The 23071-nt window shown below is 38.4% G+C and overlaps 1 pseudogene; it reads right to left on the bottom strand.

Moving 5' to 3' along the window:
* Window positions 5800-21725, bottom strand: LOC110256922 (annotated as a pseudogene).

Here is a 23071-nt window from a genome sequence, read left to right as displayed (position 1 = left end):
GAAATTATAGCTATGGTTGTAAAACTCTAAATATACTAAGAACCATTGAATTAAACATTAAAAAGTAAATTTTATGGTCTATGCATTACATCTCAACAGAACTCTGAATTTTTTCTTTTTCATGACTATGTAAGAGGGCTGTTTATAGGAAAAGAACATCTACATTTTAAATATATAATAATTAACTCATGATAGATCATTTTCTCAATTATCAGTATTACCTCAGCAATCAGACATAGCTTAATAATTACCCTTGAACTAAATGTTGCTTTTCATATGAAATTTTCAAGACCCTAAGATCTATCTAGCTTTGAATTTACACATTCAAGTAAACTTGAGATGCAAGGAGATACTTGAGCAGAATAAGAAATACTGATTGATGCTGTGGGCTTGCCGGCAGGTAGGGGTTTGACCACATAAATCCAGTCATTTATGATTTTTCAAAATTAACATAACCTAAAAATGGCAAATAGTTGTTAGAAAGATTTTTCAATATAATCCAACTGTTCCTTAATGCTCAGACAGGGATTGTATTTAAAAGTGCCACGCAACACACACACACACACACACACACACACACACACACACACACACACACACACACACACACAGAGCCATAGAAGCAAAACAAGTCTTTTCAGCTTGTCATTATGTTGTAGTTCTGGGAGGGGAAGGATCAGCATAGCAAATGAAGATCATGTGAAGGGCATTGTGTGTGCATAGAACTTTCCATGCCTTTTTTCCCTCTTTCTTTCTGACAGAGCTTTGCAGAACAATAAAAATCGTGGCTTCTGATTAGTCCCTGCTTTTTCTCTACCAGGATATGTTGCCATTACATAAAATGGTGGTAATTCTCGTTGCAGGTATAAGAGGGTATCATCATAGTGCCTCTGAATCGTGCTCCCTCTCAGCTCTGCTACCTTAAAGACTAGTGCTTCCTGATAGAACTCAGCCCATCCTTTGAAGACATCCCACTAACTTCTTACAGTAGACCAGCCCTGGATAGTAAAACCCAGTGGACTCCCCTTAGGAGCTGAGGTTCTTTCAAGCCGAAAAATGGAACCCCGACGGAAATCCTCTGCTCATAAAGGTGCCACCATCATTTTAGTATCGCGGATGCAAAGTCAACATGACCGCAAGCACACACGTCCTCATATACACGCTTCTACAGTCATGCTCTTCCACCCTTGCCAGCTCTTAAAATATAATTTCTTTCCTCTCAGGAGACCTGGGGCGGGGGGCAGGGGGGAGGGAGAGCTGAGATTTCAGCCTCTAACTGAACATGTCGCTCAGCCTTTTTATTCAGGCACAGGCACTATAAGAATGTAGTATGTTGGCTGCAACTATTTGTTTGCTTAATTTCTCAGAGTTCAGTGAGGTCATTTTGTCATCTTCCCTGTGTTTTCTGTATTTTACAAAGAATTGCCAGCTTCCAACAACACCCTCTTTCTTCCCATTGGAAATGGAAACACGTCCTCCGCAGGAATTTTCCACTTAGCAGATCCAGCTTCCCTAGCTAGGGCCTCAGCACACCAGCCTGCAATGCTGTATTTCTTTCCACTGCAGTTTGACATTTTTGAGCCAGCACAATGAGTTGCATTCAGTCATTTGAAGTCCTCCCCTTTCTACATCATTTTTTTTTTTTTTAAATAATGCATACTTTCGAGCAATTTCAGGAAGAGAGCAGAGGCTTTTAGGCAACATTAAGTTTAATTAGTTATGTCACTGTCACAGAATCAGAATCCGTTGGAGTAATGCCCCTCCCTCCCCCACAATTTCCCCATTCCCCAGCCCCCTTTCCTCTCCTTCTGGTAAACACATTTAAGGACAAACCTCATGGTCCATATACTCTGCTTGTAATTGTTTGCCTTTGCAAATTATTTCCTTTGGATAATATTTACAAACTATATATCACTGCCTGACACGATGATAAGAGGGGACGCAGATTGCTTATAATCTCAGCTGTAAACAAGAGACGGGAACACGCGCTGGAAAACATGTTCAGTGCCCTGTCTGGAAGCAGCCGCCTCTGCAAATGCTCGCAGCAAAGTGGGAGCTGGGTCGCAGCCTTGCCCAAGGCTGCAGCTTGAGACCCAAACGCCAACGCCAGCCAGCGGCGGCGGAGGAGCCGGGTGGGGGGCAGTCCGCGGGGCCATCCCAAGTCCCTGGCGGGGGGGGGGGGAGGGAAGAGGGAGGAGGGGGGAGGAATTTGGGAGGGTCAACGAAAGGCTGCGTCGAGAGGAAAACAATGCGTGCCTTCCAGAAAGCAAAGGCAGCACACGCGAACACAGATGCCTGCGGGACCCGGCTCCCCGCGGGCAGGGGAGGCGCGGGGCGGTGCCTCCCCCGTCTGGCCGGGTGGTAGCGTCTCAGACAGCCGGGCCGGGGTGGAGGGGTGGGGGGTCAACCCAGCGCAGAGGAGGGAGTCTCCAAAGGCACCGGGATTCTGCAGAGAGGGGAGGCAGGAGGAAGAGGGGATTTGTTCAAGCTGGGAGGGTGGGCCTCAGGATAAAAGAAGTGAAAGAAGAAATAGATTGATGCTGTGCAGGACACCTAGGGTATTTCTTTCAGGGGGTATTACTTCCACTTTTAGGCAGGAACAAGAGCTGGGAGGAAAACAGCAGCACGGGCTGACAGCTCGGAGGTGATCAAAGGAGAGAGCGTGAATGGCTTGCTCGGCCAGCCTTTTATTAAAAAGAGAGGGTGCTCCCTGGCCACTCGAGGCGGGAGAGCAGGGATTAGGATCAAATAGCGAGAGATCGGCCTCACTTCCTTTATTCGGGAGGGAAAAAATGTGTGTGTATATATATATATATATATATATACGGAGAGAGAGAGAGAGACAGAGAATGCTACCCATTCCTTCCCACAGACAAAATAGACATTCTCTCTCATCATACAAGTAAAGAAAAGAAATTCTACTCTTTCTTTCCCAGTGTTGCTGCCTCTGTCTTGTATTAGCACACGATGGATGGTCCGTCGGAGGACATTTTTAAGCGAAGTCCTCCTTTGGGGAAGGTAGCGAACTTTGTGTGAGTCTAATTAACCTCGCAAATAAAGTTTAAGGCCCTCTTGGGATTTGGGTAGAACTTCTCTTTTCCTGGATAACAGGGCAAACTGTTAGCATGCACTTTACTGAGGCAAGCGACTCCTGTTGTAAAAACGAAGATTCCCAGCAGTTTAGGTAAGGGTAAGGACTGCGGAGGTTTCTAATGTGGAAAGGACCTCAGATGCTTTATTAGCGTTAACGCAGGGTTTGATGTCACAATAAGGAAGAAAATGTTAGGCTTCAGCCCCGTGTATGAACTGCACCTTCTGGTTAGAGAAACATGATCTTTACACTTAGAGATGCAACGAAGCTGCGAGGCTTGAATGAAGTGGGAAATAACGTATAATTTATTTTGCCTGAGAATCAGGTACATACACGCGCAAACTTACAACAGTTTTTATCAGCTAAAGCTTTGGGCGATGAGCGAGTTGAATAAGCAAATTAATTTTTACCTAAATTCACATTTTGAAATGTCCATACTCTAAACTCTTTATTTAATCATAAGGTAGTTATATTTTGTTGGATTGTTTTTTTAAACCTAGTACCAGGATTCAAAGATAAACGTAGCAGGGCAGGTCCAGATGACCGTCAAGCAGTCAAGGTGAGCTTAGTTTTTCCTTTAAGAGCCCCCGCCCCGCCGCGCACCTGCGCACCTAAGGCCTGTGAAAGCTTCCTGGCCAAGGACTGAATCCAAGCCACAGTAGTGTCCCAAGACACTGCAATGATAACACTGAATCCTTAACCTGCTGCACCACAGAACTCCTCTACCTCATTCTTTAAACTGCTCTATAACATTTCATGGTTCATTTTATTACGACTCTATTAATACATAAGCGACTATTTCCAATTTTTTAGTATAAGTAATTCTGAAGCTGATGATCCCAGAAATCTCTGACTATACATGCTTTGACTATACTTCCGTAGGCTAGGTTGCATTGGAATAGGCCGGGCAAAGGGTATGGGAATTTAAAATATATAGATATTGCCATATTATTCTCAAAAAGGGCAGAAAGCAATGTATATTCCAACGTGTGTATCACTGGATTACTATTTTCTCACACTCTCAATTACTCTTTATCATCATTTAAAAAAAATTGTCAAGATCCTAAACCAAGGGAGTTCCTGTTTTGGTGCACTGGAAATGAATCTGACTAGCATCCATGAGGATGTAGGTTGAATGCCCGGCCTCCCTTAGTGGGTTGGGGATTCAGTGTTGCCTTGAGCTGCAGGGTAGGTGGCAGACAAGGCTTGGATCCTGCATTGCTGTGGCTGTGGTGTGGGCAGGCAGCTGTAGCTCTGATTTGACTCCTAGCCTGGGAACTTCCATAGGCCTCAGGTGTGGCCCTAAAAAGCAAAAATAAAAAATAAAAAATAGAATGAAATAAAGTTAACTTAACCCAGATAATGTCACATTGACTCCTCATTTGCTTTTTTGATTACTAGTGAGGTGGAACAAGTCTTATCTCCATGGGCCATTTGCATTGTTTCCTATAACTTGCCTGCTCAGATCCTTTGCCATCGCTCTTGGATCCTTTTCTTTATGATTCCCAGAAATTCTTTATAGTGAGAGCCTTTGTTTCTCTTGTGCAGTGTAGAGTTTCTCCCAGAGATGTGTTTATCTTTTAACTTTAATTATGGAGACTTCATCATAGAAATGTCTGAAGTCTTATATAAGCCAGATCTATCAGTCATTTATTTTGTGGATTCAGGCAGTGTCCTGATTAAAACTGGATAAAGAATATATGTGCTATATTTTGTATTTTAGACGACTAACTCTCTAAAACTACTTCTATTTCCTTCAGACCATTCTGTGTTGAAATAAATGGGCACTGCATCAACACATCAGTAGGACTGTGCATGCATTTGTTCTTTTTACCAAACCACAGTTACATCTTCCAATGTACTTAAACGAAGACACTGCCAGTACATGAGCCCACTGAGGTCTGTGGCATGAATGGAGGGTAAGAAAACAACAACCAAGAAAAAACTTCGGAATAATAAATTATTAAATAAGTCATCAGATCTTATTGGGCTTTTGGAAAAGTTAATGTACTCAAGACTTGTTTTCGCATAGGATTCTATGAGCTAAGCCATTTGCTTTGGTAAATAAATGATAGCATCATCTTGCTTCCTCCTAATGTAGTACACCTCCTCTCTATAAAGTTGGAGGAAAGAAGTGTTCTTTGATGCAATAGATTAGTGTTAAGAGCATGACTTGCCACCTACTGGGGCTACAGTAGGTATTAACCAGCAAGTAATCACTGGGGAAATGCCAATAAATAAATAAATGGTTCTAACATCATCCCAGATATCCTGAATTACAATCCTGGAGACTTGGAGACTGGAGCTCTGGGACTTATATATTTTGGGGTACTTGCCACTGTGATGCTGATGCTCACAGGGTAGCACTAGGAACTGGACTCTCCCATTTATCCAGAAAATATGGAATGTTTTGTTTTCTCTTCTGCCATAATGGTCTCCTAAGCTATTTTGTAAGTCCTTCTTATTCCTTATATTAATTTATTCTAAACATTTTTGCCAGATTTATTCATACCACCACTACCTGAAAATCAATATCCGAATATCCACACTCTTTCTCTTGAATTGTGTGACCATGATTTGACATCCGCCTACCTTTACTTAACTGCCATCCACTCGGACTTCCTTCTCCTCTGATTTCTCAGCCCCCCTGCCCAGCTCAAGGCCATTAAACCAGCATCTTTGAAACATGTGAGGCAGTGACAGGGGCATCACTTGTTGATAGAAAGGAGGAAGAGTGGAAGATAAAGCATCGGTATTATGAGTTTCAAGGAGTGCCGGAGAAAAGCTTTGACCGTGCGGATGCAGGATCCTGTTAAGCCAGCTGAATTACACTCTGGCTGGGGGGAAGTGAAACAAAGGGTTGCACTCGAGAAGAAAGCAACATCTGAGAGTTGGGTCAGTTTTCAGTTAAGCCAAGGAAAAAGGCAAAGTGTTCTGTGGGGAGTCTTGAGGAAATTGAGAAATTTGTGGAGAAAAAGAAGGAGCAAGAGCCGTTGAGTCTTGGAAAGAGAAGCATACAACAAAATGTTGATGAAAGTATGGAAGAAGATAGAGAACATAGAGGTTTACCTTTCAGAAAGTCACCTAGCAAGCCCAGTGTAGTGGACCCTGTGGTGTGTCTCCCGTACGTACGTACTCCACCCTTCAGGACCTAGGCCCTCATTGCTTCACTGGCTGGGGGTTTGGAAGCTGATGACTCTCAGTGGAGTGCTCTTCCAACCATTTCCCTCGGTTGATGAGAGCTTCTTACTTTAGGTCACACCCCTCCCTGGAGGCAGTCTGTATTCAATGGCTAATCGGTAAATGTGTATAAATGTGAGTGTGTGTGTGAGCGTGTGTGTGTGTGTGTGTGTGTGTGTGTGTGTATGTGTGTGTGTAGGGGGGTTGCATCACAAAGACCCTATTCCTCCTCCCTGAACTTTTCTTGAAACTAATTTATTCCCTTTACAAAGAAAGATAATTTATTGCTACTAATAATGGATAAACTTCTGTTCCTCATATTTTTTCAAATGGTCTATCTCAGGTGAATAGGCTCCATTGCAAGGTAAAAGTTAAGATACCTCAAACTAAGTGTAAACAAGAAGAAAATCAATCTAAGCCCAAAATATGTACACCTTTTTTACATAAATTTCACCATACAAATTCTTAAAAATTCATTCTAAATTTTCTTAAACAATTATTTTTACAACTGTATCACATATATTTAATGAAATATATGTAACATCATATTATAATGTAAATTCTATATACACACATAATATTTATTATATATCTATCTCACAGGCAAAAACTTGCCACACAGAATACATATGAACAGTTCATATCTGACTTTATATTAGATATTTTTGTGCAAGGATTTCCATGTAATAGCATATATTTTTACTATAGGCATACCTCAGAGATAATGCAGGTTCAATTCTAGACCACCACAATAAAGCAAATATCACAATAAAGCAAGTCGCATGATTTTTTTTGGTTTCCTAGTACATGTAAAAATTATGTTTACACTGCTCTGTAGTCTCTCAGGTGTGCAATACAGCTATATCTAAAAAAAAGTAAAAACTTTAGTTAAAAATACTTTGTTGCTGGGAGTTCCTATTGTGCCTCAGTGGAAACAAATCAGACTAGCATCCATGAGGATGCAGGTTCGATCCGTGGCGTCACTCAGTGGGTTAAGGATCCGGTGTTACAGTGAGCTGTGGTGTAAATCACAGACATGGCTAGGATCCAGTGTTGCCGTGGCTATGGTGTAGGCCAGAGTCTATAGCTCTGATTCAACCCCTAGCCTGGGAACTTCCATATGCCGTGGGTACAGCCTTAAAATAAAGCAAACAAACAAACAAAACAAAACAAAACAAAACCTCTATTGCTAAAAAATGATAACATCATCTGAGTCTTCAGCAAGTCATCATCTTTTTGCTGGTGGAGGGTCTAATCTTGATATTGATCACTGTTGAGGGTAGGGGGTAGCTGTGAGAATACCTTAAAATATGAGGACAGATAAGTATGTCCCATTGATTGACCTTTCCTTTCATGAATGATTTCACTGTAGCATGAAATGCTGCTTGTAGCATTTTATTCATAGTAGAACTTCTTTCAGAATTGGAGTCCATTTTCTCAAAACTTGGCTGTACTTTATCAACTAAGTTTATGTAATATTCTAAATCTTCTGCTGTCATTTCAACAATCTTCACAGCATCTTCACCAGGAGTAGATTCCATCTCAGGAAACCGCTCTCTGTTCATACATTAAAAGCAACTTCTCATCCATTAACATGTTATCATTAGATTGCAACAATTTATTTACATCTTTAGGCTCCATTTCTAGTTCTAGGTCTCTTACTGTGTCCCCCACACTCTGCCGTGACTTCCTCCACTGAAGTCGTGAGCCCCTCAAAGTCATCCGTGAGAGCTGGAATCAACTTCTTCCAAACCCCTACTAAGGTTGATATTTGGACCTCTTCCCTTGAATCACAAATGTTTTTAATGGCTTCTAAAACATTCTGGAAGGATGTTTTCAATTTACGCTTCCCAGATGCATCAGATGAATTACTATGTATGGCAGCTATAGCCTTATGAAATGTATTATTAAAGAATAAGTCTTGAAAGCTAAAATTACTCCTTGCTCCATAGGCTTCATAATTTCCGTTGTGTTAGCAGTCATAAAACAATATTGACCTTGTTGAACATCTCCATCAGAGCTCTTAGGTGATCAGTTATGTTATCAATGAGGAGTAGTATTTTAAAAGGCATTTTTTTTTTTTTCCTGAGCACTAGATCTCATTAGTGGGCTTAAAAATAGTCAGTGAACCATAATGTAAACAGATGTGCTGTCATCTAGGCCTTGTTTTTCCATTTATAGAACATAAGCAGAGTAGATTTAGCAAAATTTTAAGGGCCCTAGGATTTCTGAGTGGTAAATGAACAGTGGATTCAAGTTAAAGTCACCTGCTGCCTTAGCTACTAACAAGAGAGTCAGCCTGTGCTTGGAAGTTTTGAAGGCAGGCATTGACTTCTCTATAGCTATCAAAATCTGGAATGATGTATTTTACCCATAGAAAGCTGTTTCACCTACATTGAAAAATCTGATGTTTCATGTAGTCTCCTTATTATCTTAGCTAAATCTTCTAGATGACTTCCTGCAATTTCTACATCAGCATTTGCTGCTTCGCCTTGCATTTTTTTTTTTTAATGGAGACCATTTCTTTCCTTAAGCCCCATGAACCAAGATGTTCTAGATTCAAACTTTCTTCTTCAGCTCCCTCACCTCTCTCAGTTTTCTTAGAATTGAAGAGAGCTAGGACCTTGCTTTGTATTAAGCTTTGGCTTAAGGAAATGTGGTGGCTGGTTTGACCTTCTCTTCAGATCACTAAAACTTTATATGAGCAATGAAGCCATTTCACTTTCTTATCATTCATGTGTTTACAGGATTAGTACTTTCAATTTCTCTCTAGAACTTTTCCTATGCATTTTCAACATGACTAACTGGTACAAGAGGCCCAGCTTTTGGCCTGTCTTGGCTTTTGATATGCCTATTAATCATTCCCAATTTTGGACTTAAAATGAGTGATGTGGACACTTAATCTCACTTGAACATTGAAAAGCCATTGCAGGATTGTTACTTGGTTTAACTTTAATATTGCTTTGTCTCAGGGAATAGGGAAGCTTGAGGAAAGGCAGAGAGATGGGAAATAGTCAATGGAACAGTCAGAACACCTACAGCATTTACTGGTTAAGTTTACAGGCTTATATGGGCACAGTTTATAGTGCCCAAAAATAATTACAGTGGTAACATTAAAGACTGCAAATCACAGATCACACTCACACTTATGATGATTTTAAAGTTGTAATTGGGAGAATTACCAAAATGTGATACCAAGACACAAAATGAGCAAATACAGTTGGAAAATGGCACAATAGATTTGCTTGACACAGTGTTATTACAAACCTTCAATTTATTAAAAAAATGCAATGTCCGTGAAATAAAAAAAAAACCTAAGTGCCATAAAATGAGGTATCCCTATTCATTAAACTTATATAACATAAACATTTTCAGATAAACTAATGTGAGTGCAGGTTTATACCACTGGTTCTAAATATATTTATTATTTTATCAATATTAAAAAGGCAAATGTGACATTTTACCATGCTCTTTCATAATGTAATGCCTCTTTTAATGGACAATTTTGTTAAATGTCAATTTTAACACATCTATTATGAGTAGCCATGTCAGAAGTAATTTAGGCACTATCTCTATTCCTAGAGCAAAAATACTTAAGGAGATAAGCGTCATCTCTTGCTACCTACAAAATGTCATGTTTTCTTTTTAGAGTTAATAGATTTTGTACCACGGGATCAACTTTCTTTTTTATTTATCCTGTCAAATTATGGTTCCATACGCCATTTTTTTTTTTTTTTTTTTGTCTTTTTGCCATTTCTTGGGCTTCTCCCGTGGCAATGGAGGTTCCCAGGCTAGGGGTCAAATCGGAGCTGTAGCCATGGGCCTATGCCAGAGCCACAGCAACGCGGGATCCAAGCCGCGTCTGCGACCTGCACCACAGCTCACGGCAACACCGGACCCTTAACCCACTGACCAAGGGCAGGGATCGAACCCGCAACCTCATGGTTCCTAGACGGATACGTTAACCACTGCGCCACAATGGGAATTCCAGTTCCATATGCCATTTGAATAGGCATAATGTAATTCTTGTTTGAGCGAATAAGCCCTGGAAATCTATACATCTTTCTTGGAGAACAGAAGATGTAGACGAACATGTGGTAGCTAGATAAACTTTTTTCTAAGGGCATGATGGTAAAATCTCCACTGTGCTCTATGGAGATGAAGTTGATGTTAAATAGCTTCTAAGTCTATTTGGACAAATGGTGGCAAGTAACATGAGCCGGAGAATATAAAGAGCTACTTATTCACTTCCTGGTTAAAAATTGAAAAGTGATAGAGCCAAATGGTTTAAGGCTATCACGTTTCCAACGGCAGACCTCATCTCGTGTTTGTCCACAGCCCTCAGAAATATGGGTGGGTAAGCAGTTTGGGCACATTCTACAATCTATGCTGTGCTACATCAGACACCCTAGAGGTTACTAGAGGATTAAATATACTCCCTGCCTTCAAGACACATCATCAATTGGGAAGATACTTAAAGGACGTGATTGCTAAGGAACTAGGCAATGATCTAGAGCTTCTTCAGAAAGGTTGCCCAGGAAGTAGAGAATACAAGAGATAGGACATAAAGGATGAGTAGATTCTGACTGGCAGAAAAGTGAAAAGAGAAGACAAGATATACCATCCATCAGAAGTGCTGATATTTACTGGGTGTTTGCTATGGCCTAGGCCCTGGTCTTTAACTTATTTGGTCCCAATAAATCATATTTTTACTATTAATAGCTTCAGTGAGATTGAGGAACCTGTGTATTGAAGACATTGGGGAAGTTGAGACTTGAACTCAACAACCTGATTCCAAATATAGCATGTTTAACCACCAACCATGCCGCCATCATGAACTATGAGGGAATAGGTTAGGGACAGGGTCAGCAACGAGAGTTTGAAAACCATGAAGTGATTAGTTCTGAGTATGGGCAGTTTGAAATTCAGGCCGAGAAGTTAATTTTACTGTGGCGATACAGGGAGTAACACTGAAGATTTGAGACCAGAGGACCAGCATGGTGGAGACAGCATTTAAAGAATGTTAGTTAGGCCAAAATGTAGAAGACAGGCAGAGTCCTGTACTGGCCAGTATCCTACTGCAGAAAGGGGATAACGCCCCCCATTATAGTGATGCAAGAGAGAAAGTAACAGGAAGAACTCCGCACTTTCTAAAGATTCAAAAGAGAGGGAAAAGTAGCAGTATACAATGTGGACTAATAGAAATCCTTAATGTTTATTGAAGGGTTATCAATTCTTATATCTTAGGTGTTTATTGAACTTCTACAGTATGCCAGGCAGTGGTCTAGGTGCTTTTGACGTGTTGGTGAACAAGACAGAAATCCATGCATTTCTTTGAGCATCTCTCTAAGTAACTAGAAATATATCTTGGTTGATCTCTCGATCCATGGATAAAAGGAGTTTTAAGGCAATGTTGTATTGGTGAAAAGAAAACATTCAAAATTATCTGGAAGTCTTGTTTCCTGTTTCTCTGAAGGCTTTGATTTATAGCTCATCTTGGGTTCCAGCATTTACAGCTTTCTCATAAACTGTAATACCACTAACAGCTATTTGCTTATAGTTGTGCTCAGCTTTTGTTTGGCACTTTGTTTCATATCTGCCTGTATGCAAGTTGGATATATATCCTTAAAAGATGTTTTTCAACTAGAGGCATAATGATTCAGGGAAAAAATAATGAAAGCATTCTGCTTTTCTCAAAACAACATTGAAGTAACAGCAGTGTTGGCGAACTTTTCAGTAAAGAACTGGATACCATTATTTAGGGCTTTGAGGATCATTCAGTTACTATCATAACTACTAAACTCTGCCATTCTAGCAGGAGAACAGATGGACAATATGGAAAAAATGGTGGGACCCCTCCAGTAAGAGGACCAGATTTGGGCCATGAGCTATATGTTGCTGACCCATGAGTTACAGTTTTGGTAACAGGTTAATAACTTTGATAGAGGTATTTGAAGTTATTTAAATCATGTTCTATTCTATGAAATACATTTTTATACTCCATATTTCACTGTTTTAACAAAATCTTTTCAATGGGCAAATTGATCAGAAAATTGTAATTTTCTCTTCGATTCAATTAATCACACATGACATATAGAAAACTTTTTGGATCTGAAGCTTTTAAGCAAGTGACAACTACACACCTACTAGCAGACAATATCTGCTAGAGACAGGACACTTAAGACACCATCCATCCCTGGGCTACAGACACTTTCAAGTCCAAGTGGCGAAAACCACCAGGTGTCTTTAAAGACATCAGCAGGCTGAGCTTCTGTTTCAGTTAGAGGTTCTTTCGCGTTTTCCTAGTCATTGATTTGGAACATCTCAGGAAGGTCATGCTAACACTGAAAACAGTCGCTACAATTTTCCTGAATTTTTGTTTGTTCATTGTTATTTCTTCTCATCTCCTAGGAAACCCGTCACCCCAAAGATCTCTTCTTCTAAACTTAGACTTCCTCCAATTTTCTTGTAGATTTGAGTTAATTTACATGTTCCATTGTTTCTCTAATGCTGAAAACATCCAAGTTTTTGTCGTTGATATACAGTAGATATCGTCGGTTGAATTTGCCCATAGCAGAGTTAAGGTGGGTAAAATAAGAGGAAAAGAAGTTTTAGAGGATGTGGTAGAGATGTGACAACTAGTTACTTTGAATTCTCAAAACCTGAAGAGACGTAAGGATAAGGATGGTTAGCCATGGAGAAGTTAAAGCATCATGCACTTAGATAACACCTGCATACAGCACAAGTATCTTTCAACCCCGTTAGACTCATATTTTCTGGTCCAATGACTGCTACTCATTTTGTAAGTGCTACTGCTAATTGAAATCCCATCGTGGTCAGATCAAAAGTAAGCCAGTCAGGCATCCTTGCTGAAAATGTACCCAGCAGGATAATTCCTTTGTTCCCCTTACAAATGAACTAACTCAAGAAAGGCGCTGCCTCCAGATCATTATTCATTAATGTATGCAACCTCCCTTCTGCCCAATTCCTTCCTCTTTCTCTCTTCACCCTTCACCATAATTTTCTTGTGGAAAAAAAAAAAATCAAAGTATGACAATTCTCTTGTAAACGGCATAATTGGGTTTAATATACCGACTTGCCATTTCTAGGCCTGCACATTTTCTGCATTAATGGGAGTCATACACACGCAGCATTTAGAGATCACCTGTGGATAGGCTTGTTAATTAACAGAGTTAGAGCCCTATTTCATTCCATTTAAACCAGAGTAATTGAAATCAGGGTAATCACCACTGCAGTATTCAGTACTTTCATCCCTTTTCAAGGTTATTTTAGCAATTATGTTCTTGGCTGAGCATATTAGTAAATGCTGAGATACTTCCTGTACCATCTGACTTTTCTCAATCCTGTGTCCTCTGGCATATCTTTTTCATTATTATATTAGTTGAAAAGGCTAGAAATAATCTACATCATCCTTTAGTCTTTCAAAGAAGCTATTAAACCTAATCCTATCTACTAGATTTCTAGGAAAAAAATCAGAAAATTAGGCTAAATTTAATCCCAAAATAGATCATACGTCACCTTGTTAAGAACTAAACGAGAATATATATGCTGTCAAAATCAGTATTAGCTGGATGTTAGTACATCTTCCGAGGCTCCTGAACATCTGTTATTCTGAAACGTATTTAGGATATAGTTTTTTTTTTTTTTTTTGGTTTTGCTTTTCTTATATCTGGAAATAAACATAAATATCTTTAGTTTATCAGATGGAAGGAACTAAACTATTTCAACCTATAGCCCCCTAAAAGCCACCTGAAATTATTATTTAGAACAGGGTTAAATTCTTATAATCTACAATTTCCGCTGCTGGTGGCAAAGACACATCCCTATTGCGGTTTTGCATCGTTTTGGGAAATTCAAACTGTTATGATAATTATGTACCACTGACAGAAATAAATATTTTCTTTAATTCAATGCAACATTGCATAGTGGTCCAATGATGTTTTCCTTCCTTATCCATTTTCCTGGGTAAAATTAACACCAACATAGCATTTACTTGTAATGATAGACCAATATTAGGAGTTTATAATGTGTGTATGGTAATTTACCCTCACGCATTTCATCCCTTCCTATTTATGCTTGGCACAATTCCTACAATTAATATTTACAGATGTTTTCTATTTTGCATCATTATGTAGACTTTTTCTCTGAAGACTGGTGTCACTGTTAATATATTTACTTAGTGAATGATTTTGCCACCTGACCATAGTCACTGACACACAATTTTATCATAAAACAGCTATATGCCTTGTGTTGCCAAGTTTGTTTATGGGATAAAAGAATATTGTGTACTTATCTCTTTAAGATGGCAACACAAATGTGTGCATGTTCTATTCAGTGTTGTTTGAATTGTCTTTTTGTGAGGAGCATATAAAAGCTACTAGAAATATAATCATCTTCAGATGTTCACATATTCTGGCCAAAGGTATTTGAAGAAAATGCTGACATGACATTTACATACATAATGGAGCATTTTCCAATGGATTAGTAAATCCTATCATTTCTACATGCATTTTATATCTATATTTAAGTAAATTTTCTTTTGGGAAATTCTTTAACTCTGCTTTCTAGTTAAAATTGTCTTTGTCGAAGGTTAAGAACATTTTTTTGAATCAGCTCAAGACTGTGAATGATGTAATACATCAATGAGAGACACACACACAGAGGAAGGAGAGATAGACCTTTAGTATTAATGATAATTTAGATCCACTGTGTTTCTCAGTTCAAATAAATTAGAATTAACAATCAGAATGAGACATCTTGGATATCTTCTGTGCTATTCCACACATAAATGCTCAGCAATAAGCTACTTCAGCAATTCTAGCTCATCCTGCCTTGCAAATTTACACAAACACATTTTTGTTTCATAGTCTATCCTGATTTGGTAATATGCAATTAGAGAAAATGACCATTTTAATATAGAACAATTTTCTTGTAAATTATACAGTAAAAAATATTTGAAACATATTAAAATCAAATGGATTTAGAATGATTATAGTTATGAATTACTGTAATTTGGTCTTACACAGCTAATTCCAAAGATTGCACAGCCGTTTAGCAATTTCCATTCTCTAAATTTCTCATAATGGGATTTAAGGAAAAAAGTAAAATCATCCTCTTTCCTTCAAACCTCCTCCCTCCTCTTGTATATTCTGTTTCAATAAATGAGTCACCACCCTTTCAGTCACTCCAACCAGGGAAACCCAAGAGTCACCCCAGCTTCTTTACAGGGGTTGGTTCCACACCCATGGCCATGGAGTGCTAGCCTTTATAGATGTCTAGGTGAATCAGTCAAGTTCCACCCACAACCTCTGCTATCTGATCTTCATTGAGAGCCTCACTACTTATTAATCTCTGAGCTTCCTTGGTAGGCATGCAGCCCTTAAACACACATCCCTCAGTTAATGATTAGCACACCTTTCTAAAATGAAAATCCAAAAATGTCACATTTATGTTTAAAACATTTCACTGGATAAAATAAAAATGTTCTCCAGTGTAAATCAAATTCCTTGGCTTGGTGTTCACGGTCCTTCATGACAGAGCAACCTCTGACTAACATCTCCAGCCTCATCTCACAGCACGATACTAGTTGCATCTTATTCTCCAATCTCACCAAATCCATGCTGCTCTTAACATCAGCCTGCTCAAAGCAATCTGCTTTTGCAAATTCCTTTTTTCTGCCTGTGAAGAAGAGGATATTTTAAAGAAGGTTCTTCATTGCTTTTTTTCCCTAGTCTGTTATTCTTTGTACTTGGTGGTGTAGGTCTATTATAGCCTCTTCCACAAAGCCTTCTGTTAGAGAGAAAAAAAAATCTAATATGTGCTGAAGCAGTAAGGCTTTATTGAAGACCATTTCAATAGGGGTATTACAGTAGGAGCGGAGATCAGGCTCAACTCTGAATACAATGAGGACAAGTGGAGAATTATAGCTACTGAGTAGGGTGAAGGAGTTAGCAGATAGGCTGTGGGGAGGGGGACTTTTGCTAAACTGACCTAATAGGATTCTTGATAAAAACAAGTCAAGGACTTAGACATCAATGGTGGGAGATGAGGAACTTGATCAGGTGTCCAGGGTAGTGCTATGATTTATCAAGACTTTAGACTAAGACTGGGCTGAGTAGGCGAACAAACAGATATAGAAAAGGACAAGGTTAATGGGGAAGACAGCTGGGAGGAGCCCCACTAAAATTTGGTCAAAGAGAGTTTTTGTCCTTCTCTAAGCCCCAGATAGGTCTAGCTCTCCATTCCTCCTTGCAATTTCCAGGGCTCCTATAGCACACTCAGTATCTGTGTAAGCCACTTGTGACATTGCGTTGTATTAGGAGTATTTGCTTTTCTCTTCCTCTGCTGGGAGAGTTCTCTAAAAGAATTTTACTCTTATCACTGAGGAGTCTGGTATCATGCAAGTTGCCTATCTCAGTAGACCTTCAACAACGTTAACTAGGAGCTGTGTATTAAAGGGAAAATTTAAAATTATCACCTGTCTACACATCTTCTCTTTTATTTTCTCCCCTTTCCTCCTGAGTATTTTGATATTTAGGTTAAGTCCTTTTGACATGGTCTCAACGAACTGGGTGAGATTCAATATTAATTCATTTTCTGCATTCTCTTTGCATTCCTCATGTATTTGCCTTGTGGAGGCCCTATACAGGTCAAATCTCGTTACAACAAATGCCATTAAAATGAAATCTCTAAGTCTCTCTCTATTTTTTTAATTTATTTATTTTTATTTTTTGTCTTTTGTCTTTTTAGGAGGTTCCCAGGATAGGGGTCTAATTGAAGCTACAGCTGCCAGCCTACGCCACAGCCACAGCAACGTCAGATCTGAGCCACATCTGCAACCGACACCACAGCTCATGGCAACGCTGGATCCTTAACCCACTGAGTGAAGCCATGTATTGAACCTGCAACCTCATGGCTCCTAGTCAGATTCGTTTCCACTGCACTAAGACGGGAACTCCTCCATATATAATTAAGCCACTATCAATGGTCTGTTTACTATAAGTAATGGTTTATATAATCATAGTAATAGATTTTCAGTTTCTTGGAGATTTGTGGAAGTGAACAATGAATTAGATCCTGGATAATACATCCACAAGTGTTTCTCTGTTCTTTACTTTTCTTATCACTTTATACCACTATTAAAAATTAAGAACTAATCTTAAGACAAAGCCCATGACAAAACACTATTCTGCAGAAGCTAAATAATTATTCTATAACAATAATCACCTTTTTCTATTTGGAGAAATGAGTAAATTGCCCTCTAGCCCTCTTTCATTAAACATTTAATCCTAAAGTTTATATGGCAAATAATTTACACCTTTGCTTGAAAAATGTTTGAGGCAGTGGTGAATTTAGTTTACATATTCTGAACTCAGAGCTAGTTTATTTCTTTAGAAAAATGCAAAGAGTTATTGTGGTTGGCAGAGTTATTTTAATCACACAAGTAATACGAGCTCATTATGAAAATAATTTAAAGTGTTCCCATCGTGGCACAGTGGATTAAGGATCCAGCATTGCTTCGGCTGTGGCATAGGTTTCAGCTCCAGCTAGGATTTGATCCCTAGCCCAGGAACTTCCGTATGCTTCTAGTGTGGCTGGAAAAGAAAAAAAATTAATAAAATAATTAAAAATTAACATAAAGGTCATCCGTGATCTCATCATCAGAAATTGTCCCTGGAGACAGGTTAGAAATAGTTATAAAACAAGAGTCATTTTGTTATTATACAAGAAAATAATTGTTTTATATTTTGGCAGTTGGTGCTAGAGATTTTTTAGGAAAGGATCTCTTTATTTAGTAAAACACATTAATGGGCCACTTTGAAGGAGAAGGAAGAGGCCCAGAAGGCATGCTCTCAAGAAAGAAGACAAAGAAATTAAACAGCTCTCCATAAGTAATAGCAGAAAGATAAATATGATCAAGTCCAGTGAGAGCAGAAGCAAGCAAGAAGCCACAGGCCTATTAGATTCTAGAAATAAGCAGAAAATTCAAGGAGCACACTGGTCTTCCCAAGTGTAGACAGTGCCACTTAAGCCAAAATTCTTTAAACATTCCAGACCAGGGTAAATTCAGTCTAGGAAGAAATTTAGCATGAGTCTCAACAGAGTGGGTCATGGACTAAGATGGCCTGGAAGCCAGTATCGGTTTCAGCACTTTTCTGTGTGTCTGGGTGTTTGAGGGTGTGTACCCATGAGGCAGGACCCAACAGCAACATAGGAACCCTTAGGAAATAAAACCAGAGGAGTGAATATTATTTCCACTGGAGATGGAAGAACCCCCCCCCCAGCCCCCACCAAACCAAACTGGAAGCAATATAACAACCAGATGAAGTCATCATCAAACTTAAGCTAAAGGAACAAAGGGAGAAGAAAGCGTCTGAGGGACCCAAGGGTGAGAATCTGTGTCAGAAGCTAGAATCAAGCCAGAGAAAATAGGATTGTGCTGGGCCTGCCTGATGGAAATTGGAGCCGCTGAGAAGGCAGAACAGCTGTCGGAAACCCTGCCCCAGGAAAAAATATCAGAAGCTCTGCCTGGAAAAAACACTTTGGCCACACACATCTATAAACTATATGAAAGAGGAAGAAAATAATTCTGACCCACAAGGACATGTGAGGAAAGAATCTGAAAACAAAGAGACTCAAAACTATTTGTATGTATGCATGCATATATGTTGTTGAATATACATATTTATGCTTATGTATCTCTCTATATACACACATATGACACAAACAAATGAAATCATGATTCCACACATTTTGTAATCTCATTTAATACTTAATATGACATGGATATTTTCTCATGGCACTAAATATAAATATTAATCCACATATCTAGCTTTGTGACTATTATTTAGCTACAGAATTTACTTATATGATTCCATATAGTTATTTGATAGTATTTTAAGTTGTTGTTCTTCCTATTGAGAAAAAAATAGATATGTAAAATACTGTTAAAAATCTCAGTCCTTGGGTATTGGAAAGTATGTGTAATATGCTTGCAAATGTGGCTTTTTAAATTGAAACCTTATTTCTGTATTCCTTTCTTCATGAAAACCTCTTAAAAAACAGATTGTGTAATGTGTGTTAATAACTTCAAAATAAATAATTAGCATCAGAGTTGGAATGTCATCACTTAGCATCCATCATAGCCACCCAGAACCCTGTTATCTTTGAAGTTTTCTGCTGAAAATGATATATGTCATCATGCTAAATCAAGACGAGTTAGTGATCAGAGCATGGCTAAGGTCACTTGAAGGTTCCTTTGATGCAGACATTCCTCAGTTTAGAGGTAAAATCATCCTGACCTTCCTAACTGTGCTTTACCTTTCTGAAAGTGGAGGAAGCTACATAATTGACTGAAGTGTGCAGAACAGTTTGCACAAATAGGAAATTTAGACACTAAATAGTGTGAACTGTAAGCCAAATGCAAGTGGAGCATATCAAAGGGTGATAAATGTCATTGCACAATAGTTGAAATTGTTCCTCTTTCTTTTTCTCTCTGTATTTTTTATTTTCTCACTTTAAAACAATTTTCTCCCCCCGCCCCGCACAATAAAAAGACCAGTTTGAACTAGGCATGTTTTTATGTTCTTTTCATACTCTTGATTTCAAAAATACAGAATGACACATCATTCAAAGGAGCTTAGATTTGGGGCATGATAATCCAAGGATCCCATTTCACAAATGGACATCAATTGTCCAAGTTGGATTTAGCTCATTAACCTAGGTACACTTTCTTTTTTAATATCAAGATTTCTTTTATTAAGATGTATTTTTAGAGCAATGTTATATTCATAGCAACAGTAGGAGGATGACAGAGATTTTGTATATACCTCTTTCCCTCCACACATGCGTGGTCTCCCACAACGTAACACCCTCACCAGAGTGGTACATTAGCTACAAGTGATGAGCCTATACTGACACGTCATAATCACCCAAAGTCCGTAGTTAACATTACTGTTGACTCTTGGTGTTGTACATTCTGTGGGTTTGGACAAATGTATGACACGCACGTAGCATTACGACATCACACAGAGTATTATCACTGCCCCCAAATCCTCTGTGCTCTTCATAGTCATCTCTCCCTCTAACGTCAACCCCAGGCAACACCTGCTCTTTTCTACTGTCTCCATAGTTTTGCCTTTTCCAGAAAGAATGTCATATAGCTGGAATCATACAGTATTATATTTTCCGATGTGTACTTAAGATTCCTCCATGTTTTTTCATGGCTAGATAGCTCATTTCTTTTTAGAGCTGAATAATATTAGGTTGTCTGAATGTACCACAGTTTATACTTCCATTCACCTACTGAAGGACATCGTGGTTGCATCCAATTTTGACAGTTATGAATAGGGCTTCTGTACACACCCATGTGCAGGTTTTGTGTGGACATAAGTTTTCAACTATTTTGGGTAAATAACAAGGAGCACATTGCTAGATCATATGGTGAGAGTATGTTTTGTCTGTAAGAACTAGTGAAACTGTCTTCCAAAGTGGCTGTACCATTTTGCATTTCCTTCAGCCATGAATAAACTTTCTTTTTGCTCCACATTTTCACTAGTATTTGTTGTCATCAGTGTTCCATATTTGGGCTAATCTAGTAGCTATGTAGTGATATTTCATTGCTGTTTTGATTTGCATTTCCCTGATGACATGTGATGTGGAATATATTTTCATGTGCTTATTTATTATCTATATATCTCCTCTGGTGAAATGTCTATTCAGGTCTCTGGCCCATTTTTTTTTTTCCTTTTCTACAGCTGTACCTGCAGCATATGGAAGTTCCTGGGCCAGGAGTTGAATCAGAGGTACAGGTGGGGCTTATGCCACATCCACAGCAACATCAGATCTTTCACCAACAGAGCAAGGCCAGGGATCAAACTGGCATCCTCACGGATACAACAATGTATCCTTAACCCACTGAGCCCCACCAGGAACTCCTGGCCTATTTTTCAATAGGATTGTTTGTTTTCTTATTATTGAATTATAAGGGGTTTTGTGGATTATATTCCTCTATCTTATGTGCCTTTTGCAAATATTTTCTCCCAGTCTGTAGCTTCTCATTTTCTTGAGATTGTCTTTCAAAAAACGCTTTTTAATTCTAATGAAGTACAGCTTATCAATTATTTCTTTCTTGGATCATACCTTTAGTCTTGTATCTAAAACGGCGTCACCATCTCCAAAGTCATCTAGGTTTTATCCTATGTTATCATTTAAGAATCTTATAGTCTCATGTTTTATATTTAGGTTTTTGACCCATTTTGAGTTAATTTTGTAAACGGTGTAAGATGTGTGTGTGTCTAGATCTAATTTTTTGCATGTAGTTGTCTAGTTTACCAGTACTATTTGTTAAAAAGCTTTTGTTCCATTGTACTGCCTTTGCTCCTTGGTCAAAGATGATCTTGTGTTTATATGAGTTAGATTTTGCATTCTCCATTCTGTTCCAGACATTCTTATATATTCTTTTCCAGTACCACAGTCTTGATTATTCAAACCATGTATAATAGTTTATCTATATAAATATGTTATATTGTAATTTTTCATATATAAAAACATTAAACTGAATGGTATGTAGTTAGCCAATTTGGACTCTAATAATAAAATATTATAGGCTGGGGGCTTTCAACAAGAAATATTTATTTCTCACAGTTCCACAGGCTGGGGAGTCCAAGATCAAGTGGTCGGAAGATCCTGTGAGCCCTCTTCCTGATCTGCAGATGATTTCTTCCTTAACCTATCTTCACATGGCTGAGAAAGAGGTTACCTCCAGTAAATGTTCTTGTGTGGGCACTAATCCTATTCACAAGGGATTCACTCTATGACCTAATTACCTTCCAAAGGCTCCGCATTCAAACCAACAAAAAACACAGATATGTACAATCTTCTCCCAGAATGAAATATGCTTTAGAAAAAAAATATTTTTATAGAAGTGTATATTTTTGTCCCAAATAAAGATTTTTTCCTAAGAGAGATGCATTTTTTTAAAATATGCATGAATTTTACAAAAATTGGCCAAAGTCCTAGGCTACAAAGAATATCTCAAGCAATTCCTTAAATTACATATCAAACGCTACATTATGCAGAGAGCTAAAAATATGCTCTTACAAAAAATTTTGTTTAAAGCGAGTCAAAACCAAAATTAGAGATTATCTGTAAATAAATTACAATGAAAATGTAATACTGTGAAACCAATGAAAAGTGGATAAGATGGTATGAAGTGGGACAGTTACAGCATTAAGTACTTTTGCTTAAAAACAAAAGATAAAAGATAAAAACGAAGCAATGAAGCCAAAGAATAAACAACAAAGTAAACTTCAAGTTGGTAGTAAGCTTCATCAATAAAAAAAATAAGCATAAGAACTTATTACTGAATACTTGAAAAAAATATACACATAAGAACTTAATGAATCCTTGTAAAAAATACAAGTATAAGAACTTATTAATGAATACTTGTAGAACAGATACAAATTATTTACACAAAATAGGTGAGCAACAAGGATTTACTGTTATAACACAGGGTACTATACTCAGTATCTTTTAATAACCTGGAGTGGAAGATAATCTGGCAAAAGTATATATATATATATACACACACACATAACTGAACTACTTTCCTGTATACCTAAAACTAACACAATATTTTAGACCAAGTATACTTCAATACATTAAATAAAACTTATTGGAGTTCCCGTTGTGGTGCAGCAGAAACGAAAATCTGACTAGGAACCATAAGGTGTCGGGTTCAATCCCTGGCCTCAATCAGTGGGTTAAAGATCTGGCATT

The sequence above is a fragment of the Sus scrofa genome, chromosome 15 (genome assembly GCF_000003025.6).
Source record: "Sus scrofa isolate TJ Tabasco breed Duroc chromosome 15, Sscrofa11.1, whole genome shotgun sequence".
Taxonomy (NCBI): domain Eukaryota; kingdom Metazoa; phylum Chordata; class Mammalia; order Artiodactyla; family Suidae; genus Sus; species Sus scrofa.
This window is presented reverse-complemented; position numbering and strand designations above follow the sequence as displayed.